The 25044-nt window shown below is 39.9% G+C and overlaps 1 long non-coding RNA gene across 1 annotated transcript in view; it reads left to right on the top strand.

The window, feature by feature from the left end:
• The window catches only part of LOC141279689 (uncharacterized), an 89387-nt gene extending 67310 nt beyond the window's left edge, over positions 1–22077 (top strand). The window contains exons 2-4 of the long non-coding RNA XR_012334354.1: positions 9602–9676; positions 17030–17104; positions 22053–22077. This is a non-coding gene — a long non-coding RNA (uncharacterized lncRNA). The remainder of the gene's footprint in view (positions 1–9601; positions 9677–17029; positions 17105–22052) is intronic.
• The last annotated feature ends 2967 nt before the right edge of the window (positions 22078–25044 follow it).

Raw genomic sequence — 25044 nt, 5'->3', positions numbered from 1 at the left:
GCTCAGACTCATACAAGAAGGAACCTGTCCCAGCCTAGGGTGATGTGATACACAAACATCCTCAATGGCTAAGGGACGGAAACGTGACAATATGACTTGCAGAAGGCATTTTTATAGCAAGGATAGCACAACTCTTATACCGTGTAATAGGACACTGGGAAAACGCTGGCCCCTATACCTTCTTGTGAAATAGAAGAGACAAATAATTTAATTCAGGCATGAAAACCTAAAATACTTTTTTAAAGGTATAAAGACTCAGGCTACAGATGAGACTTGCCTCTAGCTATCCCTGGTTTGAAGACTGTATTGATTCCTAATTAAGTAGGAGTATTATGCCACGATACCTATAATATTTAGACCTAAATTAATCAATTAATTAACCAGTAGAGACTTTACTGCTATCTTTTTTTGAAGGGCTTTCTGGAACAATTATTTTCACTCTTTTCTTTACTGTCAGATTATAGAAGCACTCTTCACTGCTGCCACCAGCAGCACCACCAATACCATGTATGCCAGTTCAAAACTTCTGTCCAATCTTGGTGGCCAAATGTACAGACTGATGGAGCCAGTTTATCTACAGTTGCACACATGGACCCAAAAGAGGCCACAGCTTTTTTCAGTTGTCAAATATCCTAGTCTTAGAAAATAGATCCTAAACAGAATTTATCCTCTTGGGGTCAGCCTGGGGTAAAAAAAAAAAAAAAAAAAAAACCTCACATTGTCATTGACTTTCACTTGGTGCGTAAATAAGAACGAGGCGTGCTATTTCCTCCCTACCTGTTATCCCCCATCCCTTTGCTCCCTCTCTTCCCAGCTTGCTCTTTCTACTGCATTAGGTTAATAGATTGTTATTTTCATGAAAGCAAACCTGCTCAAAGCTTCAAAAATCTTGCAAGAAATTGTTATTGTGATTCAATCTTTCAAACTTTGCCATGTTAATAATTTCTTTAGATTCATAAAGAGCTTATTGGAACCAGCATTGGAATTAATTGAATTTGTAGTCTCACCAAACAGAGCCAGCAACTCTATTATTAGTATTAAGATAATTACAGCAGGTTTTTTTTGTTTGTTTGTTTGTTTGCAGTACACGGGCCTCTCACTGTTGTGGCCTCTCCCGTTGCGGAGCACAGGCTCTGGACGCGCAGGCTCAGCGGCCACGGCTCACGGGCCCAGCCGCTCCGTGGCATGTGGGATCTTCCCTGACCGGAGCACGAACCCATGTCCCCTGCATTGGCAGGCGGACTCTCAACCACTCCGCCACCAGGGAAGCCCCTATAGCAGGTTTTGATATTTTTGCATTCTTTATATTAAAGGGGCAGTGTCAAATTAAGCACAAAGCAGCCTCAGTTCTATCCTTATGTCCTCATTCATAGTTCCTCCTGTGACTCAATCAAAAGCAGGATATAAACCATGTATTTATTTAATGTCTATTATCTTTGTTACTAATAGCTCTAAATTAGTAACAACTAAGTCTTCTCATTCCATAGTTTATTTTTAGGCATTTTTGTTTCCTATTAAAATTACACTCTTTATTGAGGCCTTACTTTTTGTGTCTTGGTTCATTTTCCCTTAGCAATATTTTCCAACTGAGCTTCCTTTCCAGATTCTACGTCTTTACACAGTTTAGCTTCACAATCTGGTAGAAATATTAACTTCTAAATGCTAGGGACAGCTTGCACTGATATTTCTACTGCAGGATATAACAGAATGGGCTCAGAGCCAAGAGACCTGAGTTCTCGTACTTGTGTGATTCCTCAGCATCAGTTTTTCCTTTGTTTCAAAACAACAACAAAAAGAGGAAAGATGATTTTTACTACCACTATCATCTTTAAACTTTTTCCGAGTCTCTACTTTTTTATGTTGTAATTGAATGATGTTATAAAAGACCTATAAATACCTCTCTCACTAGTGAATCATAAATAGTTTTTTTAAATTTATTGTACTCCTTACTATAGCTTTATGAGAATGAGAAAGTCTTTACACAATTGCTTGTTATCTAGCATAATGCCATTTGGTAAAGATTTTTGCCTTAGAATCTGAGACTCTGTGTGTGTGTGTGTGTGTGTGTGTGTGTGTGTGTGTGTGTGTTGTATGGAATATGTGTACCTATGACAGGTATAGATTTATAGGTACGTTGGGGAAGATGGTAATAGTGAGGACAACAGGAGTACTATTTCTGACCATTTTGTTTAACCACTACCATCCTGAGTTTCGACAGATTTTAAAAATATCAAGGAGATACAGTTATATGCCTTGAGAATCAAAACTATGTCCCATTCTTTATGGTGCTCCTAGATGGTAAATAATCATATAAACAAGCCAGTTTTAGCAATCATTTTGATCATGAACTGTTATAGTGAGCATCTGTTAAGGGATCAGCCTTGGCAGTAGGTGTTATATTTAAGTCATAGTTCCTTACCCTTGAGAAGTTAATACTCCAGTTGAGGAGATACAGAATCATAGAATGTTAGGGTTGGGAGGATTAGCAAAGTTACTTTAGTCAAACCTCGATCCCATGAAATCATTATAATCAATTCTTTAACTCAAAAGAGATAATCTTATAAAGGAAAATCCAGGCACACTGCACAAGGCAGGGCAGATTAGAAGAATGGCCATTTATTCCCTCTCTCCATCATTCAACCAGCTCTGTACTAAGCTTATTAGTGAGGTTTATAAAAATAAGAAAATAATATCCAGGACTTCCCTGGTGGTGCAGTGGTTAAGAATCCACCTGCCAATGCAGGGAATACGGGTTCAATCCCTGGTGCGGGAAGATCCCACATGCCACAGTGCAACTAAGCCCGTGCACCACAACTACTGAGCCTGTGCTCTAGAGCCCGCAAGCCGCAACTACTGAGCCCACATGCCACAACTACTGAAGCCCATACTCCCTAGAGCCCGTGCTCCGCAACAAGAGAAGCCACCGCAATGAGAAGCCCGTGCGCCTCAACAAAGAATAGCCCCCGCTCACTGCAACTAGAGAAAACCCGTGCACAGCAACAAAGACCCAACACAGCCAAATAATAATAATAATATAATAAATTATAAAAAGAAAATAATATCCATACGATAACCCCACTGAATATAAAAGATGGAGCTGATATGCACTGATAAAACACATCCCCCTACACTTCCATTCTCTCAAAAAGCCAAAGAAAATCAGTTTCTATGATAGATTGATTTGTTATGAAGACCAGGTTGAGGAGGCAAGGGTGACTGTGTCGCTTAGAGAAACCACCCCCTTAGCTGAGTAATTCCACGTAGTTGCCCTCCCTCTAGTGGTCAAAGTAGAGATGGCAGCTCTCTGTTTCAGTCTGGATGGAAGAAGGAATAGGGTTACCCAACCCCCAAAGTTTTGACTGTTTCAGAACCTCAGTGCTAAGTTATAGAACAAGTTGCCTTACAAAGATTTCTTCTTAATTAGAACATCTTGCTTGTTTATACTGATCATGGCACTTACAAAAGACCATATGTCTTCGAGATGCTGCTTGGCAAGACTTTTCCAATGTTTACCAAATCTATTTTGTATCCCATGCTAATAATAGTCCAGTGGGTCCCCAGGCAGAGAGATGGAGACTGAGGACTTCTTGTCTCTTCTGTTACTCAGTATTCTGCCTTCGTGATGTGAAAGACCTCTTAGTTCCTGTGAAAAGACTAAAAGAGCTCAAAGTTTCCCAAATGCTGTTATTTTGGGAAACGTTTATTTCAAGAGCTAAATTGTAATCTTTTGACAAGTCAACATTGAGCAATGCTCTGTGCTTTGTTACACACACTTTAAATTATTCCTTTTAAAAGAAACTTTCAAATGAGTGGTAAACCATTTTCTATAGTATCCATAGTATAATTCTATCCTCTAGAGCCACAGCATTTTAGTTTAGGAAGGGAACAGCAGAGGTACATTCCAATTTGAGAGGCCGGAGCTGATGCCCAGTGTTGGCAATAACTGGTTCAAGGTCACACGGCTAAATTCTCCCCACTGTAACACCCTGACCATGCTGTGTAATTAAAAATAAACTGAGAGTGAGTGGCTGCACCTACATTATCTATCACCGACATAACAACATCAAACAAGTAATCAATTTGTTTTTTTGTTGACATAGCAAGAAATAACATGCTCAGTTTATGTCTTCTGATTCTGGTAATCCAGAAGACTCAGCTCCTGTTATTATTCATCTGGCACAAAGCTATATGGCAATTTACACAGGGATCTGGGAATTAACCGGTTAGGTTCAGTACTGCGCATCATCAAGATCTGCTTAATTTACGTGAGTCTTTGAAAGTCCATCAGACATCTGTTCTGTGCAGAATACATGTCTGATACTAAACTTTTCTTCCTTTAAATTGTTGTGAACATGTAAGGAAGCCTTAAGAATTTTTGTTTTCTTAACTGTGATAGCTCTCAGTGGCATAATCCTTCTTAGTAGCATATTTTATATACTTGGAATGACTATTACCAGGTAGTTCTCCCTGCTTGGGAAATGTGGAAATATAGCAACTATTTGTAAAGAGGTTTGAAATAGCTCACAGAAATGAAAAATGATCATTGAAAATAGCACAAACTGACGGCTTAACATGTGACAGCCGGTATTCCAAATGCCTTATCTCTATTAACTCATTTATTGCATACAATAACCTTATAATGTAACTACCACTGACATCACCCTTCAAAAGAAATGTTCACTTTCGTTAAGCTATCTCCAAATTTTTTTCACACACGATCTAATTGTGATAACATTCTTCTGAGACTACTAAACGCTTCGTTTTCTATTTTCTTTATAAAACCTATATTATACTCCTTTTGACACAACACATGCTTTAATTTTTTTTAATATCTGTTGATGCCTTTAATTCCTTGAGCGCAGGGTCTGTGCTTTGTTTCTTTGAATTTTCTTGTTATAAATAACTTTATTACATGCAGTGGGTGGATTTTCTGAATAGAATTTGTTTCTTTATATCTAAATTCCCTACTGAAGTTTCAGGAATCAAATGAAAAAGTCTGCAACATAAAGATCCCTTATTTCCCAAAGAGGAAAAGCAGAATTTCAGAGAAAGTTTATGAAACAGCAATTAAATTTAACTCAGAGTGTAGAACCATTTTCTTCAACTCTAAAAGTACTCTGGAATTAGTCAGCACTAAGCGGAAAGCAGTTGGAGAAAGTTCTTCTCTGATGTGACTATGTATCCTTTGGAGACAAAAAAAGTCACAGAACATGTGCTGGTGCCAGAAAACTTAACAAGAGTGAACAGTGGTGGTGAGTCAGCACATAAGGGGCAGAGTTGTAACTCTAGGAAATCTGAATTGAAGCCAAGCTTAGAGGTGTGATATATGTGTCAGGTTTCAGGGAACACCAAGACAACCTCTCCCAAGACACAAAATACTTTGCATAAAATAACAGGCCACACACACTATGAGGTTATTGTTATTTTTAAATCAGTTCGCCAAAACTTGAACTTATGTTTCCCCCAAAGCACAGGCACATACCTACACACATACTTGTGCTTCTTTATATTCATGATTTCGACAGTTTACATATCGTGTTTTGGGAAGGGGGGAAAATTATTTTACATTATACAGCTGGCTGTGTCTATATGATTTCAAAACCCAGTTGAAAATGGGGGAAAACATTCAGTCTAGTAAAAAAATCATTTTATTCCTAAGTATATTTGTGTCTTGCACAAATGAAACTTTTTGAGCAACTTCTTCGAGACAGCCCTTGGTTGGAAACCATCAAGGAAGCAAAGTTCTGCCTCTTAAGATGTTCTGTTTTTTTTTTTTTTTTTTTTTTGCGGTACGCAGACCTCTCACTGTTGTGGCCTCTCCCGTTGCAGAGCACAGGCTCTGGACGCGCAGGCTCAGTGGCCATGGCTCACGGGCCTAGCCACTCCACGGCATGTGGGATCTTCCTGGACCGGGGCACGAACCCATGTCCCCTGCATCGGCAGGCGGATTCTCAACCACTGCACCGCCAGGGAAGCCCTCTTAAGATGTTTATAGCCTAGGAATACTGGGAGATAAACACCAAGGCACAGTAAGAGTAACTGGCAGTATATGGTGATGGCCTCGAGGAGTCATGGGATAGCTATGGGAGTGAGAAGAAGGGAGACAGTGTCTCCAGCTGCACGAATCCAGAAGGATTTCATAGAGAGGGTGAACTACTAGCTGATCATTGAAGAATCGTTAGAAATTTAAATAGGCGGAGCTGGGAGAAGACCTTCTAAGTAGAGTTAACCACAGAGCAAAGACAAGGAGAGGAGAATGCTCAGGGCATAGACAGGAAAATCATCACACTTGAGAGAGAGTGGTGGGATGTGGGCATGAAAAAGTAATTTTAGAGTCAGGCTAAATTTTTCTATCAATTTTTATAGTGTTCTGTAGCCACAGCTGAAAACTCCTAAGAGCAAAGTCACAGTGCAAGGCCCAGAAAGGAGCCCACATGCAACAGATGTTCAAATCATTTGGAGAGCAAGAGGCAGAACAAAGAAAAAGGAACCTTTCCAAACAAGTTAAAAGCTCTGGGGACGTTAATACAAACAAGGCAATTAGGACAAATGTCGCTTAAGAGCCTTGTCTCTGTCTCTGGAGACATAGCAAGAAGACTCAGCTAATGATACCAATGTGAACTTTAAAAAATTGGATGTGGGCATTTTAAATGGTGAAACTTTAACTCTGGAACTATCTCTAAATGACTGTAACTTTTTTGGTCCTTAGGGCACAAGGTCAAGACTCAATAATTCTATCTAGTCCTCTACAATTATAAAGAATATGCTTGTTATTTAGTGATGTAGATTAACTTTGAGTGCACACACCCAGTAGCTGACAGACAATGAGAGCATCTTCCACTAATCAAAGAAACACAATATTGGTCAACACAGTTCTGGAAGTTTTAGCCATGGCAATCAGGGAAGAAAAAGGAATAAAGGGAATCCAAATCGGAAAACAAGTAAAACAGTCACTGTTTGCAGATGACATGATACTATACATAAAGAATCCTAAAGATGCTACCAGAAAACTACTAGAGCTAATCAATGAATTTGGTAAAGTAGCAGGATACAAAATTAATGCACAGAAATCTCTTGCATTCCTATACACTAATGATGAAACATCTGAAAGAGAAATTAAGGAAACACTCCCATTTACCACTGCAACAAAAAGAATAAAATACCTATAGGCAAAGAATAAAAGACCTGTATGCAGAAAACTATAAGACACTGATGAAAGAAATTAAAGATGATACAAACAGATGGCGAGATATACCATGTTCTTGGATTGGAAGAATCAACATTGTGAAAACGACTATAATACCAAAAGCAATCTACAGATTCAATGCAATCCCTATCAAATTACCAATGGCATTTTTTAAGGAACTAGAACAAAAAAATCTTTAAATTTGTATGGAGACACAAAAGCCAAAGCAGTCTTGAGGGAAAAAACTGGAGCTGGAGGAATCAGACTCCCTGACTTCAGACTATACTACAAAGCTACAGTAATCAAGACAATATGGTACTGGCACAAAACCAGAAATATAGATCAATGGAACAGGATAGAAAGCCCAGACATAAACCCACACACATATGGTCACCTTATCTTTGATAAGGGAGGCAAGAATATACAGTGGAGAAAAGACAGCCTCTTCAATAAGTGATGCTGGGAAAACTGGACAGCTACATGTAAAAGAATGAAATTAGAACACTCCCTAACACCATACACAAAAATAAACTCAAAATGGGTTAAAGATCTAAATGTAAGACAAGACACTATAAAACTCTCAGAGGAAAACATAGGAAGAACACTCTTTGACATAAATCACAGCAAGATCTTTTTTGATCCACCTCCTAGAGTAATGGAAATAAAAACAAAAACAAACAAAAGGGACCTAATGAAACTTAAAAGCTTTGGCACAGCAAAGGAAACCATAAACAAGACAAAAAGACAACCCTCAGAATGGGAGAAAATATTTGCAAACAAATCAATGGACAAAGGATTAATCTCCAAAATATATAAACAGCTCATGCAGCTCAATATTAAAGAAACAAACAACCCAATCCAAAAATGGGCAGAAGACCTAAATAGATATTTCCCCAAAGAAGACATACAGATGGCCAAGAAGCCCATGAAAAGCTGCTCAACATCACTAATTATTAGAGAAATGCAAATCAAAACTAAAATGAGGTATCACCTCACACCAGTCAGAATGGCCATCATCAAAAAATCTACAAACAATAAATGCTGGAGAGGGTGTGGAGAAAAGGGAACCCTCTTGCACTGTTGGTGGGAATGTAAATTGATACAGCCACTACAGAGAACAGTATGGAGGTTCCTTAACAAACTAAAAATAGGACTACCATATGACCCAGCATATGGCATACGGGCATATATGGCATATATGGGCATATACCTTGAGAAAACCACAATTCAAAAAGAGTCATGTATTACAATGTTCATTACAGCACTATTTACAATAGCCAGGACATGGAAGCAACCTATGTGTTCACATATATACAATGGAATATTACTCAACCATAAAAAGAAACGAAATTGAGTTATTTGTAGTGAGGTGGATGGACCCAGAGTCTGTCATACAGAGTGAAGTAAGTCAGAAAGAGAAAAACAAATACCATATGCTAACACATATACATGGAATCTAAAAAGAAAAAAAATGGTTCTGATGAACCTAGGGGCAGGACAGGAATAAAGATGCAGACGTAGAGAATGGACTTGAGGACACAGGGAAGGGGAAGGGTAAGCTGGGATGAAGTGAGAGAGTAGCACTGACATATATACACTACCAAATGTAAAACAGATAACTAGTGGGAAGCAGCCGCGTAGCACAGGGAGATCAGCTTGGTGCTTTGCGACTACCTAGAGGGGTGGGATAGGGAGGGTGGGAGGAAATGCAAGAGGGAGGGGATATGGGGATATATGTATACGTATCGCTGATTCACTTTGTTATACAGAAGAAACTAAAACAACATTGTAAAGCAATTATACTCCATTAAAAATGTTTAAATAAATAACCACAATATTGGAATGAGGGATTCATTCCTTTCCTAGAAAAAAAAGAAAAGTTTGTTTTTCACCTGACTTTTAAATGACTTAATTAGAGAAACACACCCTCCACCACCACCAAAAAAATAAACTAACAGTGAGAGGCCTGCGTACCGCAAAAAAAAAAAAAAAAAAAAAAATTTGATCTGCGTGTACATTCCCGTACTGCTGCCTTTCATTTTGTATCTGTGTGGTCAGCATTCACATTCATTTATAAAGCTCATAGCTTTGATCATCCACTATGTGCCAGGTATTCAATCTAGTTATTATTTCTCTATTATTTTTCAACCCCAAATTCTGCAGATTTTTTTTTTTTTTCCCGGTACGCAGGCCTCTCACTGTTGTGGCCTCTCCCGTTGCGGAGCACAGGCTCCGGACGCGCAGGCCCAGCGGCCATGGCTCACGGGCCCAGCCGCTCCACGGCACGTGGGATCTTCCCAAACTGGGGCACGAACCCGTGTCCCCTGCATCCGCAGGCGGACTCTCAACCACTGCGCCACCAGGGAAGCCCTCTGCAGATATTTTTATTGACGTAATCTGCAATTTAATTTTCAGATGATCCAAGATGACACATTTTAATCAAAGAAACACTTGATAGAGGAATGGCTGGAGAATGAGAAGAAGAGGCAGGTATACTAAGATATGAGAAGAATGGCTATGCCACCATTTTATACACAAGGATAGTATTACCTTTTTAACAGAACTGCTCAAAAGCACTGAATTTTGTCCCCTGGATTTTAGCTTTAAACACACAATTATCTCTAGTGAGCATCAGTTAAAGTACTCATCTAATTATGATTTTCTATTCAAGTAATCATTATATTGCCAAGGATAATACTGGGCTAGCCTGAATTATCTGCCGTCAAGAGAGGAAACAAAGCACTACCTTTCTTGCATCTACACAGAACGCAGTAGAATAGAGATCTAGCACTGAGCTGCTTGGTTTACTGATTAATGTAGGAACCACATAAAAGAAAGGTAAGATGGTTCTCTGCCCAGATAAAATAAACTGATGACTCCCTACCTTTCTCCTTTACAATCTCAGAGCTAATACTCACCCTAGCCAAGTGTGTTAGTAAATACATAATTAATGTGCTAACTATCCTTATAGTCTTGTTCTCATAAAAAGAGAAAACTGATCCAAAAAACTGAACAATCCCAGTTTTTTAATATTTATTTCCAAAAGACAAAATCAAGAATTAGATATAATCAAGGAAAAATGGATAGGTTTCATACGGCCAAGAAAGTGTAGAGCTATAGATGGCCAGTGATTTTTAAATGTTATTAGTAACTGTTAACAGAAGTTACTGAATGCCTACCATACATGGTATTGGGGAAAAAACATATTTACGTAGTTGTTCAGCAAATGTATATTGACAGTCAATTATATTCCAGACTCTGCTGTGCTAGAGGCTGGGGAGATGGGAGACAATCTTTAATTCTGAAAGGATTTCAAGCTGATTGGAGATGGAATACAGACCCCATCCCAATTAACAGAGGAGAGAGACAGACAATAAAAGCTTTGGGATTTCTGAGGAAGTATTCCAAGGCCCACAGGCTGAGAACAATTTCGTGTGCAAAATGAGACTAGACCTCAATGGGTGGGCAAAAAAGACCTTGCTCTACGCCAACTCCCTCCATCTGCTCTCTACTTCCCCACAAAAATGAAACATGCTCTTCCTTGAATTTTGTTTTCACCATGTGATGGATTTCAAGGTTCTTCTCCAATTGTCCCCACACTCTGTGGCAGGGAGACCTGAGCCATGCTGAAGGAAAAAACAAATGAGAAACTGACCAGTGAGTCAAAAATGGAAGAGAAAGGCTTTTGAGGACTACCATCTGCTCACCCACCCAAACCCAAGAATTTTTGGATGAAAATGAAGAAGAAATGAGTAAACAAGCAAACCTAAATGGTTTATAAAGCTACATCTTGAGGGCAAGAATAGGCATCTATGCAATTTGGGATTGCAACAAAAGTCAAAATACAAATTGCAAAACAATTAAAAAATACAAACTGCAAAACATCAGCATAAAGGTTGAAACCCCGGTGCAAACTTTCCAACCACAGCAAAGAAAAAAATAATAAAAGAATTATGAAAGAGACAAAAGAATTTAAGACACAGGCAAAGTAAATGTTAAATGCTAGAGGAAATGGAAAATTTAAGAGGAAGCACAGTGAAATCTGTGGGACGATCTAAACACCGACTCATAACCCTCCCAACTTTTCTGAGAAAATCTTAAGAAAAATAATCAACATTCATCAACTCAGAGCCTAGGAAAGCAATGCTTGTGGCCCACCAATAGGCCAAAGAGCAAGAACATTTCGGATTTAAAGGGCCCAAATCCACCATGAAGACTTTGAATAAAAAGCAGAATTCAAATCAAAAGTAGAAGTAAGCAGCGAAACCGGGCCACCACTGTCAACTCAACTATATATTTTCAAGTGTTAAAAATAGCAAGGGGAAGGATATAGTCTCAAAAACTTTTCTTTTAATGGAAGCAAATGCCAACTGAATTCAAAATAACAAATTCCAACAAAAAAAGGAAAACACAATCTGCTGATTCAAATATAATTCATTAGTAAAAATAAGGTTGTTGAGGAGTAGAGTACTCTGGAAACCCCTGAGCAAAAGTGGAGACTAAACAGATAGCAGGCCATTGGAGGGTAATGATTTTCTGATAGTGGTAAAGAGAATTACAGGTACTTAAGGGGGCATACATAGAGTAGAGGGATCTGTAATATATCCTCAGCCTTAGAACTATGATTGTTATGGGGGGATAGTTTTTTCAGGTTGATTCATATTCTCTCTCCCTCTCTAACCCTCTCTCTCTCTCTCTCTCACAAACACACACACACACACACACACACACACACACACACACACACACATAAACCCTGGTACTCAATCTTCCCCCTTTTTTTTCTTCAACAAATTCACTTGTCTTGCCCATTACCACTTCTATACCAAATGTTTCCTGATAATGACATTGTATTTTAGCAAACCCTAATGTTCCTTGCAAAATTATTTGATTAGTTCCTTAACAAACAGCTAGGTCCAGAGGGTATGACACATGGGACAGATAAGTTCTGTGAGAGAAGGCGAAAAAGAGGAAAATGTGAAGTATTTTCAACACCTACAGTATAGTCCCTGCTTTTCTTAGCCCTGTTCAGTAGAATCACAGAGGTGTGATTGCCCCAGGTTTGACCTTGTTTGGGTCCTGAGCCAGTTCTGACAAGGAGAGGAGGCATATTAGGTGGGGGATCCCTCCGGTAGGGTTACCACTAGAATCGGTTAACCTGCTGTAGAGGATAAACCTAAACAGGCTTCTGATCCACGAGCAATAACAAGGATTTGAAAACAGTGATGTCTGTCTCTCTGAAACACTGTATTCCCACTTGTTCTGAGTCTAACTAAGAACAGGAATACAGAAAACCTTCCCAGACACAATGGACCCTTGCTGCCACAGTGGCTCAAAGTCTTTCCACATTAGGCTTTGAATCCATGTCTCTCTACCTTCCCCCGTGGATTTTCATATATCCCTTCCTACTCCATGCTCCTACCCCTCTCCTTGCATGCTTCAGTACTGCATAACCCTCTCTCAAATGCACATGCCCAGTTAGGTATTTTCCTTTGCCTAACTGCCCCTCCCTCATCTACTTGATGAAGCTCAAATCCCTTGCCCAACACTCTACACTCCTCAATGAAAAGTGAGAGGAAAGAATTCAAATACTCACAAGAATAGAAATACATTAGCTGAAATTCACACAGTCTCATATCAGGTCATCCTCTGAGACCTGGCTGTGGGGAAAGGAAAGTAAGTCGATGAACGTCCTGTGTGCTTAAAGAGTGGGACGGATAATTTGCACATTGCCTACCACAGAATCACAGTCACTCCTGCACTTGATCGCAGACATCACCAAGGCAACTTGACAAAAAGGCACAAGACCTGGACTGGCTTGCTTTCTCATCTCAGCTCTGAACTACTATGCAACTTCACATCCATGAGCCTCCATTTCCCAATCTGCGAAATAAGAGCTTAGAAAAGATGATCTCTACCATCTTTTCCATTATTTAAAAAACCTGCAATTCTAAAAGATGAAGATAGAACACTTCCTAACACCATACACAAAAATAAACTCAAAATGGATTAAAGACCTAAATGTAAGCCCAGACACTATCAAACTCTTAGAGGAAAACACAGGCAGAATACTCTCTGACATAAATCACAGCAAGATCCTTTTTGACCCACCTCCTCGAGAAATGGAAATAAAAACAAAAATAAACAAATGGGACCTAATGAAACTTAAAAGTTTTTGCACAGCAAAGGAAACCATAAACAAGGTGAAAAGACAACTCTCAGAATGGGAGAAAATATTTGCAAATGAAGCAACTGACAAAGGATTAATCTCCAAAATTTACAAGCAGCTCATGCAGCTCAATATCAAAGAAACAAACAACCCAATCCAAAAATGGGCAGAAGACCTAAATAAACATTGCTCCAAAGAAGACATACAGATGGCCAAGAAGCACATGAAAGGATGCTCAACATCACTAATCATTAGAGAAATGCAAATCAAAACTACAATGAGGTATCACCTCACATGGGTCAGAATGGCCATCATCAAAAAATCTACAAGCAATAAATGCTGGAGAGGGTGTGGAGAAAAGGGAACCCTCTTGCACTGTTGGTGGGAATGTAAATTGATACAGCCACTGTGGAGAACAGTATGGAGGTTCCTTAAAAACCTAAAAAAAGAACTACCATATGACCCAGCAATCCCACTACTGGGCATATACCCTGAGAAAAACATAATTCAAAAAGAGTCATGTACCACCATGTTCACTGCAGCACTATTTACAATAGCCAGTACATGGAAGCAACCTAAGTGTCCATCAACAGATGAATGGATAAAGAAGATGTGGCACATATATACAATGGAATATTACTCAGCCATAAAAAGAAACTAAATTAAGTTATTTGTAGTGAGGTGGATGGACCTAGAGTCTGTCATACAGAGTGAAGTAAGTCAGAAAGAGAAAACAAATACCGTATGCTGACACATATATATGGAATCTAAATAAATGGTTCTGATGAACCTAGGGGCAGGACAGGAATAAAGATGCAGACATATAGAACGGACTTGAGGACACAGGAAGGAGGAAGGGTAAGCTGGGACGAAGTGAGAGAGTAACATTGACATATATACACTACCAAATGTAAATAGATAGCTAGTGGGAAGCAGCTGCATAGCACAGGGAGATCAGCTCGGTGCTTTGCGACCACCTAGAGGGGTGGGATAAGGAGGGTGGGAGGGAGATGCAAGAGGGAGGGGATATGGGGATATATGTATGCATATAGCTGATTCACTTTGTTATACAGCAGAAACTGACACAACACTGTAAAGCAATTATACTCCAATAAAGATGTTAAATAAATTACTTACTTAATTAATGAGTTAAATAAAATTTTTAACATAACAAAAACCTACAATTCTGCTGATTGTTTAGAGGAAGAGACAATAAATTTGCCTAGAGCCTTTGAGGTCACTGTGAAGGAGGAATGCACCATTTAGTACATGAAGATAGCAATTTATCTTATTTTATTTATTATTTATAAATTTATTTTTATTAAAAATGCCCTATTAACATTTCCTGGAAGACCTAAGAGTGCTCTTCAAATATGTGGGAGGCTCTCACATGGGTGCTGTCTTCCTCAAATAGAACTGTTTTATATATAATCCCATAAGGCAGGACTGAAACTGATGGGTAGAAGACAGACTTAAGTTTAATATAGAATAAATGTTTTATTCATTTCGGGATGGTCCAGATACAGAATCAACTAAAAGAATTCCACAAACGCATCACTTTATCCCAAGGAGATCTCTGAGAATGGAGAATGGAGTCAAACACTCTGCAAGTATTATTTGATGATTGCTCTTACACTGACTTTCTTGGATAAAGGATCCTTCCCAATGCTTCTTACTGCTGCCTGCCTCAGCCAACATCCTGTCCAACAGAAGGGCTTTTTAGCGCTCAGATCAAAGCCTCCCTGAGTGCAAAGTGCCCATTGTTCATTAGTGAAATGTGACTTGCACCTGCTCCGCTGAGGTGTACTGCTTTCACTGCATCCCTCTCGGTTTCAGCAGGCTGTAGCAAGATCACAGGGCCAGTCACTTTGGTGACGAAGGAAGCCACGCTCTGCCAGTCAAAAGCTGGACCAGCTGTGCTGGGCCTGTGTGAACCAGGTGCCTCCTGCTTCCCCAGGAACCTGCTGCCAAGCCTTGGCAGCTGGGTGGACCAGCAGCTGCTCCTCTAGCTTCAGTCTTGCTCTCTCTCTCCTCCTCAGTCTGAGAATCCAAGTGCAGTCCCCGGGGAGGCCCATCACAAAGAGGAGGAAAGAGAACTTTGAAAGAGGGAGATACAAGGGCGATGATTACAGCCGGTTGACTGAAGGCATGAAAAGCAGGAAACACAGTCAACATGAGAACTATGACAAACTTCAACCAGTCTAAGCGTCTCATATTCTGAACAGCGTCATCCTTACGATGGGAGAAATACACAACAGAAAGGCAGAGATCACAGTGAGAAAATAAACTGTTTATTAATAACATCATTGACATTACTATTCAGCATAGCTTTTAAATCCATGCCAGTACTGACCCCCAATAAAACAACTGATCATGATAAAAAACTAAGAGCCTCAATTTAGATTATCAAGCAGTGCCCTCTGCCCTGCAAGGATACTCATTTTCAGGATGCTTCATGAAATAATATGGACAACAGCAGCAGGGAATAAGATTTCCATTGGTTCCTGTGAGCTTGCCTTGGTTATAGGTTCACTCAGTGTCATGACTCAGGAAACACTATTAAGCTATAACTAAATTGTATGGATTTGAGTTGTGAATTGCATGTTGTCTGTCCTTTTCTAGAAAGTATTTAAGCACCACCAAACCACTCAGCCAAGGGAGTGACTTCCTCCCCTAAAATGCTCTTCCTTGCACATTGCCCTTGGAGATGTGGCAAAGAGCTCCTTCCTAAGCAGTACATCCCAGTCTGGGGCAGGGAAGCGGGGGGATGGAGGAGAGTGTAAATGACACTGTTGTGCAGTGACTCATCCTTTCACTGACTTCATTCACTTCTGTGTTTGCAGCCAGTTGGACAGCTGTGTTGGCCATGTGAAGTCAGAGAAATTTTTTGTTCCAAAGACAGGAAGATGGGGGGGAGAAAAACAGATAAAACAGTGGATGCGTGTGTGTGGAGCCATAATTGCTGCATGACTTCAGCTTCTCTGACCAGCTAACAGTCACCGCATTAGTCACCAGTCCTCAAAGGATAAGACGGGGCTGGCTGGACCCAACATGAAGTGAGACGGGCCTGGCAACTGCGGCTCAGGTCCAGGAAAATTTTCTCCCTGTGTCACAGGGAGGTGAGGGGCAAATGCTTACAACTAAAGGATAAGATGATTAGCTGAAAACTGAGGGGAATCAAGCTGTTACAATAGTAAGTGAGATAAGAACCTGGCCCTCAAAGTGTCCACAATCTAGGGGGAGAGGCATCTGTGATCAGCCAGAAGTGTAAGCAACACTCTGGGATCACAAAGCAGGAAGTAACAAAGAATTGCTAGACGCTCGCAAAGCAATGCAGGCAGGACCAGCATCCTTTTACATGTCAGTTGGACCCTCAGCTCCACCTGTACGCTCTCCCTGTCACTGATCAACACTTACTCTCATTTCCCACAAAGACTATTCCAAAATTCCAACATTCACTTCAAGCCTCAACCTTCCAATACAAGGGTCAGCAAACTGGCTCGCAGACCAAATTTAGCCCACTACCTCTTTTGTAAATAAAGTTTTGTTGGAACACAGAATTCATTTAAGGTAACGTCTATGGCTACTTTCCCACTAGAATAGCAGGGTTGAGTAGCTGTGGCAAAGACCAGATAGCCTGCAAAGTCTAAACTATTGATTATCTGTCCTTTCAGAAAAAGAGTCTGCTGACCTCTGCTCTGATGCATAGCAGAAAACAATGTCTCTTACTCCATCAGGAAGATGTGAAGGTGAATTTTCTCAACTTTTGACCCAACACCTATAGCTGTTCCTATTCCCATCTGGGCCTGTCCAGACTCAGTGGACAAAGGTGCCTCCTCGGCTATTCAAGACAAATCTGTTCACATTGGCCCTTGATGCCATCCTCCCTCTTTCCTCCAGGTGTTTGCTTTCATGTCTTTAATCTAAAATCGGAGGATTGGTCTTCAGCCCACTTTTCACTCTATTGCCTCTCAGGGTGAGAGTCTGCCTTCTTTGATGGGATTTCCAAATTATCTCTATGCTCTCCCTTCCTGCAGCTTTGACTTGTAGTTCCAATGGATCGCTAACCTCTGCACCCAGATATGTGAGAACCACAAAAACATCATGTCCCAAACTAAATCAACATCTTTGAAAGCTTCTCCTCCCTCAACCTCCCTATCACTGCTGCTGACTCCACCATCCACCTAGGAATCTGCAAGCCAACTCTGACCGCCCCCCTTTCCCTCCACCACACATACAATAAGACAAAGATGCTATTGAATCTACCTTCTAAATCTGCCCACCTTAAGGAAAAACCCAGTGCTCACTGCCCTACTGACTGCCCTAGTCAGCCTCCTCTTCTCTCACCTGAACAACTACAGGAGCCCCTTAATCAGGGATCCTGTTGCCTCCTATCTCATGCTCCACCAGTCCAACCCTCACACTGCTGCTTGAAGGCTCCCATCCATGCAAATCTCACCATATATCATCCCTGTTTAGAACCCTTTACTGATTCTGTATGGCCTATGAGTTATAGATCCCTTAGCCAAGAATTCTCCATGATATGATCTATAGCTCTCTTTCCAGCCTTACCTCCTACATGTTTGCCCTGCCCTAGGCCTGTAACACAACCTGATGCCACCATGGTCCTCTTCTGAACCCACCAGTTCATGAAGGCAAACAATAAATACCCACTAGGTTTTAGAACTCTCACTCTGGGCCTCAGCCCCCTTAATTGATCCATACCTGACTTCGCTCCAATGCCATCTTCTCCTGACTCTACATTTTTGCCTCTGGGATTTCAACTTGGATCCCACTATGGCCTTTTGAGTTTAGCATTTATAGTTAATCTTTCTGGTGAATCTAGACTTTCTTCTAACAGTCTTTGACTTAAGATTGATGTTCCAGTCTTGGAATCTTTGTTTGCTTTGGACGTGAACATCATATACCAACACTTAAAAACTCTTTGGATCCAATTCTAAGTTGTAACTCAGCCAACACTTAACAAGACTAACCCCAACACCCAGGAATGAGACATTAAGATACCTCTGTCTTTATATTTGCTTGCTCAGTACCGAATTATTTACAGTTCCCTTAAGACCTCCATGGTGTTTCATGCCCATGCTCTGTTTGGAATGATATTTTAACTCTTGTTCACTTGGATAAATACTAGATACTCCACATTCATCTCAACCTCACCCACATAACCTGCAGCTTAGTGGAAGGTGCTGATCAGAGGAGAAATATGGGAGAAATCCAAGATGTAAGAAGAGGGGAACATCAAGAAGTTAAATTAATAAAATTCGGGAGAAGCTATAGGACAGCCCCATCTTGAGAAGAGAGAAAGAAAATGAGAACAAACAAAAAAAGTTATAACTGTAGAATGACTCACATGTTTTTAACTTTTAAAAACTTAAATTAACAAAATACCAAAAGGATTCTGGCCAAGTAGAGGTAAAGAATGAGCTAAACTAACATTTTCTCTGGCAATAGAAACAAACCTCGTAATAACAGCATTGTAATGAGAAAAATCAAATGTAAATGAATACAGAATAGAGGCAGCATGTTTTCCAATTAGCTCTACCTTACAGGAAGATCTAGAGAGAAATTTGTGGGGTGTTAGGAACACAGACAAAAAATATGGAACTAAATGGAAATAATAAGACAAATAAAGGAGTTAATTCAAGAGTGTATATTCAAGAGAGCTTTAAGACATAGCTAGTTCTCTGGCTGACCTTGGTCTGAGCAGAGCTAAGTAAAAAAAAGTCATGAAGCTGGGTATCCTCAACATCTTATCTGGTCTTTTCAGGCATCACAGCTTGAAAGAAATCCCCAGGCATCATGAACCTGGGCTGAGGGGAAAAAAGGATGCTGGGTCTTTGGTTTCTTGATCACAGTAATCCAGGCACACTGCTGCCTGGCGTAGCCCTCTCTCCCCTGGCATCTCCTTAAGGTTGGACCCAAGGATGGAGAGGAAGGATGGGAAGAAATGGATTAGAACCAGGAAGTCACATCTTCCCTAAATACCCTCCACTCAGAATGAGTTCACTGCCCCTCCTCAAGTCTCTAAAAGCACCCTGTGATTAGTCCGTCATGGCACTCTGCACATTTTATTGGTAGTATCTGTTTATATACATATACCCATTTCCTCTAAGAATATCATACTATAGTGGTTTAATATAGGATTGGATAAAATGGGATGTAATAAACTCTGATATTTCAGCAGCTTAGTACAAGTTTTTTTTTCTCAATCCTACAAAATCTGATGCAAGGTAGTAGAAATGTTTTCCACCTGGAAATCATGGGCCCAGGCTCCCTCCACTGTGTGACACTGCCAGGTCAACACATCATTTCCTGGGCCACAGCAGCATGGGAAGAGAAACAGAAAGTAGCGTGCTGGCTCTTAAATGCCTCAACCCATGAACTGCGTTCACATCTCAGGATCAGAACTATTTACCTGGCTCAATCTCCAGAGAAGGGCTGAAAAACATCACCTCCTATGCGTTCAGAAAGGAAAATAATTCAACACAGGGAGCACTGAGAGTTTCTACCTCTCCAATCTCGTTGTCCTTGTGACCCCAATACCTGGAAGATGGGCAAGTGCATACTAAATACCGAATAAAGCCTTGCTGAACTGTATTGACTCTGCCTGGTGAACGTAAGGGAAGTGTGCACAGAAGATGAGACCAGGAAGCAGAGAAAAGGCCCCTTCAAAACCCTAACCCCAAGAAAGGAGTCTGAAACAAGAGAAGAACCAGGAGAAAGCATTTTTGAGGAATCCAAATGAATGAATGAAGATAAGAATAGTCAATAGCATCACATGCCACAGAGGAAATAAATAAGAACATGACTGAAAACAGGCCATTAGATTTGACAATTAGGTCATTAATGGCTTTTCTCTGGTGCAAGCCAAATCTCATTATGGTGAGTTTTAGACGGGATCCAAATCATTTCAGTGAGCTAGAGTTTCATAGCATGAACGCTGCTTGAAACAGATGGCTGTTTGAGATTTGTGGATGTTTTGTTTCTCTGAGATTTTTAACCTTAATAAAATTTCTTGCCATGAAATAGTAAGAATAAGAATAGCTACCATTCATCATCCACTTGCTAAGCACCCAGCACTCTGCTAAGTGTTTTATCACACTATTACTCATATTTAACAACAATCCTAGAAAGAAGGTATTGTTATATCCTGGTCCCATGGTTAGTATATACTACAGTGAGGTTGGGGCCCAGCTCTTCAGTTCCAAAGTTTGTGCTCTTTGAAACACAGTCTGAACAGTGTGATATATTTGAATAATGACATTTTCACAGTAAATTAACAATAAAGCAAATGTAAACTTCTCAGATTTTGTAGGGAAAACAGTGTGAAGTGTATATTGGTTGAATTGCAATTAGATTGAGAGAATAGCTCTGGAAAATTCTTTCTGAGTCAGTAGGGAACTGGTAAGGAAGCCTTGGAAATATTATTTTGGCCATATCAATAAGCAAACAATTCAAATTTCATTTAAAGCTCCCAGAGAATTTCATCCTTGGCTAATACAGTCCTACAGTTCTATGTGCCTGATTTTTTAACCATCTTAAAATGACTAGCCAAGTTGCCTTTTAAATTCATATCTGCTATTGAATACTTACCTGGCTGGCCCATCTAGAGCATGACTTATGAACAGTCTTCCATACACACTTTCATATATGGCTTTTTATTTTATTAAAAAATTCACTGGACTTTCTGGATGAGAGTTATTAAGACACATATTATACCTTGGCTTAAGTCAGAAATGTATAGTTTAGCACTTATAAATTTCATTGTAATTTTTATTCTAAGCATCACCAGGAATTTCAAGTTTGTATTTTACTATCTCAGAGCCTGAAAATTAAGTGACTATTAAAAGTAAGAATTGGGGCTTCCCTGGTGGCGCAGTGGTTGAGAATCTGCCTGCCAATACAGGGGACATGGGTTCGAGCCCTGGTCTGGGAAAATCCCACATGCCGCAGAGCAACTGGGCCCATGAGCCACAACTACTGAGCCTGTGCGTCTGGAGCCTGTGCTCCGCAACAAGAGAGGCCACGATAGTGAGAGGCCCGCACACTGCGATGAAGAGTGGCCCCCGCTTGCCACAACTAGAGAAAGCCCTCACACAGAAACGAAGACCCAACACAGCCATAAATTAATTAATTATTTTTTTAAAAAAAGAGATCTTAAAAAATAAATAAATAAATAAATAAAAGTAAGAATTATTTCATGTGAATCCTTAGGAATGACTGTTAGAAAATAAATATTAGGCAGAACAGAATAATATAGGTGTGTTTCATTTACTAATTTATCAAATCTTATTGAATAAACACCTGAAGAGAGCAGAGTACTGGACTGAGTACAATAGGGAAGATACTCCTTACCCTCAGTGTGTCAAAATATAGTAGAACAATGAAACTAAGTGAATGGATTTGCATAAGAAACAAGCAAAGTAGTATATCTGCAGCTACAAAATTATATAAAAGTCTGTCCTGAACTTCTGTATACTATTCAACATTCAATTTACAGAAAAAATAAATGTAAGCACCTCATGACAAATAGTTCACTTTAACAGACGCATTGTAAGTTTTCCTTAAACAGCAAACTCTTCTTATACGTATTTCTACTGTGATTCTTTGGAACCTTGATCTCCCACTCTATCCCAAACAATTTTGTTTTGTTTTTGTTTTTGTTTTCTCTTACAGGACTAAGCTTTATCCCAGTACTAGGCGTCTACTTTCAGTGTATGGACTTGACTTTTGCTTCACAGAGAACACAGAGACCATCTTCCTGCATCTAATTAGCTTTTCCTTCAACCTTTTGCATAATGAAGAGAGTATCTCACTTCCAATCAAGGTTCGGCCCCTTCAAAGATACTGTGAGTCCTAACCACCTCCGCTGCTTTTAGACTTTACCCCTTGAGTTTCTCCTCTTTTGCTTTGTATTTCAATCTGCAATTAAATACATTTACTGTTCACTGCCAGTCTTTTCACCGAAGTTTCCCCAGCCATGGTTTATTTGGCAGTTCACCCCCTAATCGTTTCCTCAAAATAACATTTCCTGGGTTTTTGCACATTCAAAACTGTTTTCCTGTAGTCTTTAAACTACAGATGAAAGACATCTTGGTCATATATAAGATCTCTGGCCCATTCTTTCTTTTCTTGAATATACAAAATTGTTCCACTGTCTTTTTGGATTAATTTATATCTTTAGAAAAGTCTGATGCCTGCCCAACTTCATTCCCCCATAAGTGAGTTGATGTTTTTACCTGCTTGTCCAAAACTTTCTTTCTTTATTCTAATCACTTTAAGATATGTGTTGATGTTGACTTTTCTAGATCAATTTTCCCTGGTACACAGTAAGCCCTTTAAATATGTAGATTCATGCCTTATATTGTTTTTAGAAAAGTTTCCTTTAATTGTATTTTTAAACATTCATTCTGTTCTTTTGTTTTGGTTTTCTTCTTGGGAGACTCCATATGTATAAGTTTGCTTGTGTTTTTTTCCTATAATTTTGCCTCTAATTCTTTTTATTTCTGTATTTCTTGTTCGTTTCATTCACTTTTCCCATACTTTGTCTCCTTCTGTGCTTTCAATGGTGCCTACTCTTCTTGTGTTCTAATTTAGACTTCTGAAAAAAATTTTTCCTTTTTCTTTTGTTTCTTCCATGGTTTCTGCCAAATCCCATTGCACCTCTTCTTTTAATTATTTCATCATCTGTTGTCTGGTCCTGAGTTCTTGTATTTGTGCTTTTTACCCCTTCATTAATAACAGTTATTACTTGCTAAATAATCAAGTAATGTTAAGTTACAATTTTTATCTGCTTCTTAGCAATACTTTTCTGGTGCATTTCATTGTCTATAGGAAAATTTTCCAATTCTTTTCCACAGTTTGATAATATCTCTGTATAGCTGCTCTTCCACCTCCTTTTGCTGTTACTCATATTTGAATGAGTTTAATTTTCCTGGACTAACTTTTTGAAAAGGTTACTAGCGGGTAGAAAGGAAGGACTAAGGAGTTCCAGTCTGCCAAGCTTTACAGCTCATGGGCTCTCTCTGTTCCTGTCTGTTGCAACAGACTATTTCCTTTAAAAATAATGCCAGTTATTATTCAACCACATTCCCTTTGCCCTTAAGGTTCAGAATGGTTTCCATTGATGTGATCTTCCAGTTTCTTCACCAGCCACTGCCACACAGGACATATCTCTTACCTTCCAAGGTAGGATCTCCACTTTTTGTTGGTGCATTCTGATTTGTACTTTCTGTAGTCTGCCACCTGTGTGGACCCCAGACCCCTCCCATCTCTCCAGAATTCCACACCCTGTTCCATCTCATCTAGGGTGAATATATCTCAGTTTGTCCAAGGATTGAAGAAGTTCCTAAGACTGGGATATTCAATGCTAAAGCTAGGACAGGTCCAGGCAAACTTGGACCAGTTGGTCACTCTGAATTCATCCTTGCTCATCACTGCAGTTGGCATTCAGGATGGGGCCCGCCTCGTCTGGAAGTAAACACTTACTGTCTTTCCTGAAATTCACCACAGCTAATGCCCTATTCACCATCCTTCTCATTGTCCATCACCATTCACCATGCAGCTCCTTGACTGCTCCTATTGGCTTCAGTTGCTTTGGGCAGTATGTATACATAATGCATAGTTGAAGAGATCTCTGGTTCTCCAGGTTTTACTGAAAATGGAGTTTGTGAAGTTTTTTTCACTCAACTTGCTCTATATAATTTCGAAGAGGAGAAGTGGAAAAATTCAAACTAAGCCTCTCACATGTTTCCTTGGAGCTCAAAAGATATTTTCTGTTGTCTTAATAGAGTTCCAGGTTGAAGAGCTTCACTTCTAATATAATTGAATTTCTTAACCAAGAGAACTCTGCAGTCAAGACTGTGATGCTTAGAATAAGCAGACCATGTAAGCAATACCCCACACAAAATGATGAGCCAGCGAGGTGAATGTCAGGCTGTGTATGCTGCACATTACACAAGCACATCAAGGCACACAAAAGTACAAAAGCACAAGCATCAAGTGCTGTGTGGATACAAAGTAATAAAAACAGTGTGGGAAACTCTGATAACTAAGAAATCATAATGGGAGTTAAATAACAGCCTGAAGAGAGGGTAGGTGGAACACAGAACCAGGTTGTTTTTTTTTTTGCGGTACGCGGGCCTCTCACTGTTGTGGCCTCTCCCGTTGCGGAGCACAGGCTCCGGACGCGCAGGCTCAGCGGCCATGGCTCACGGGCCCAGCCGCTCCGCGGCATGTGAGATCCTCCCAGACCAGGGCACGAACCCGTGTCCCCTGCACCGGCAGGCAGACACTCAACCACTGCACCACCAGGGAAGCCCCAGAACCAGGTTTTGAATAAGCCCTCTTTGAATAAAAAGTTGCTGTTTTTTTTATTATAGCCAATTCATAGATACAAGTGTAAAAAATAGGCAGAATAAGTGCTCCTATATGCAAATCATTGTGCCACATGCAGAGGCATTGGTTATTTTACTTAAACCTAACAACTTTTCAAGGTAAGCATAATGAAATTGAGTGTCGGAAAAGTTAAAATAACCAATATCATTCAGCTAGCAAATTCCAAAGCTAGGATTCAAACCTGGGCATCTCTGGGACCAATGCCCATACTCTTCTTGCTACATCACTCTGCCTCTTTTCAATCAAAGGAAGGAATTAATGGAAGTTCAAT

Source organism: Tursiops truncatus, chromosome 10, assembly GCF_011762595.2.
Source record: "Tursiops truncatus isolate mTurTru1 chromosome 10, mTurTru1.mat.Y, whole genome shotgun sequence".
NCBI classification, from domain to species: Eukaryota; Metazoa; Chordata; class Mammalia; order Artiodactyla; family Delphinidae; genus Tursiops; species Tursiops truncatus.
The sequence above is the reverse complement of the archived record's forward strand: the minus strand, read 5'-3'. Positions and strand labels throughout refer to the sequence as shown.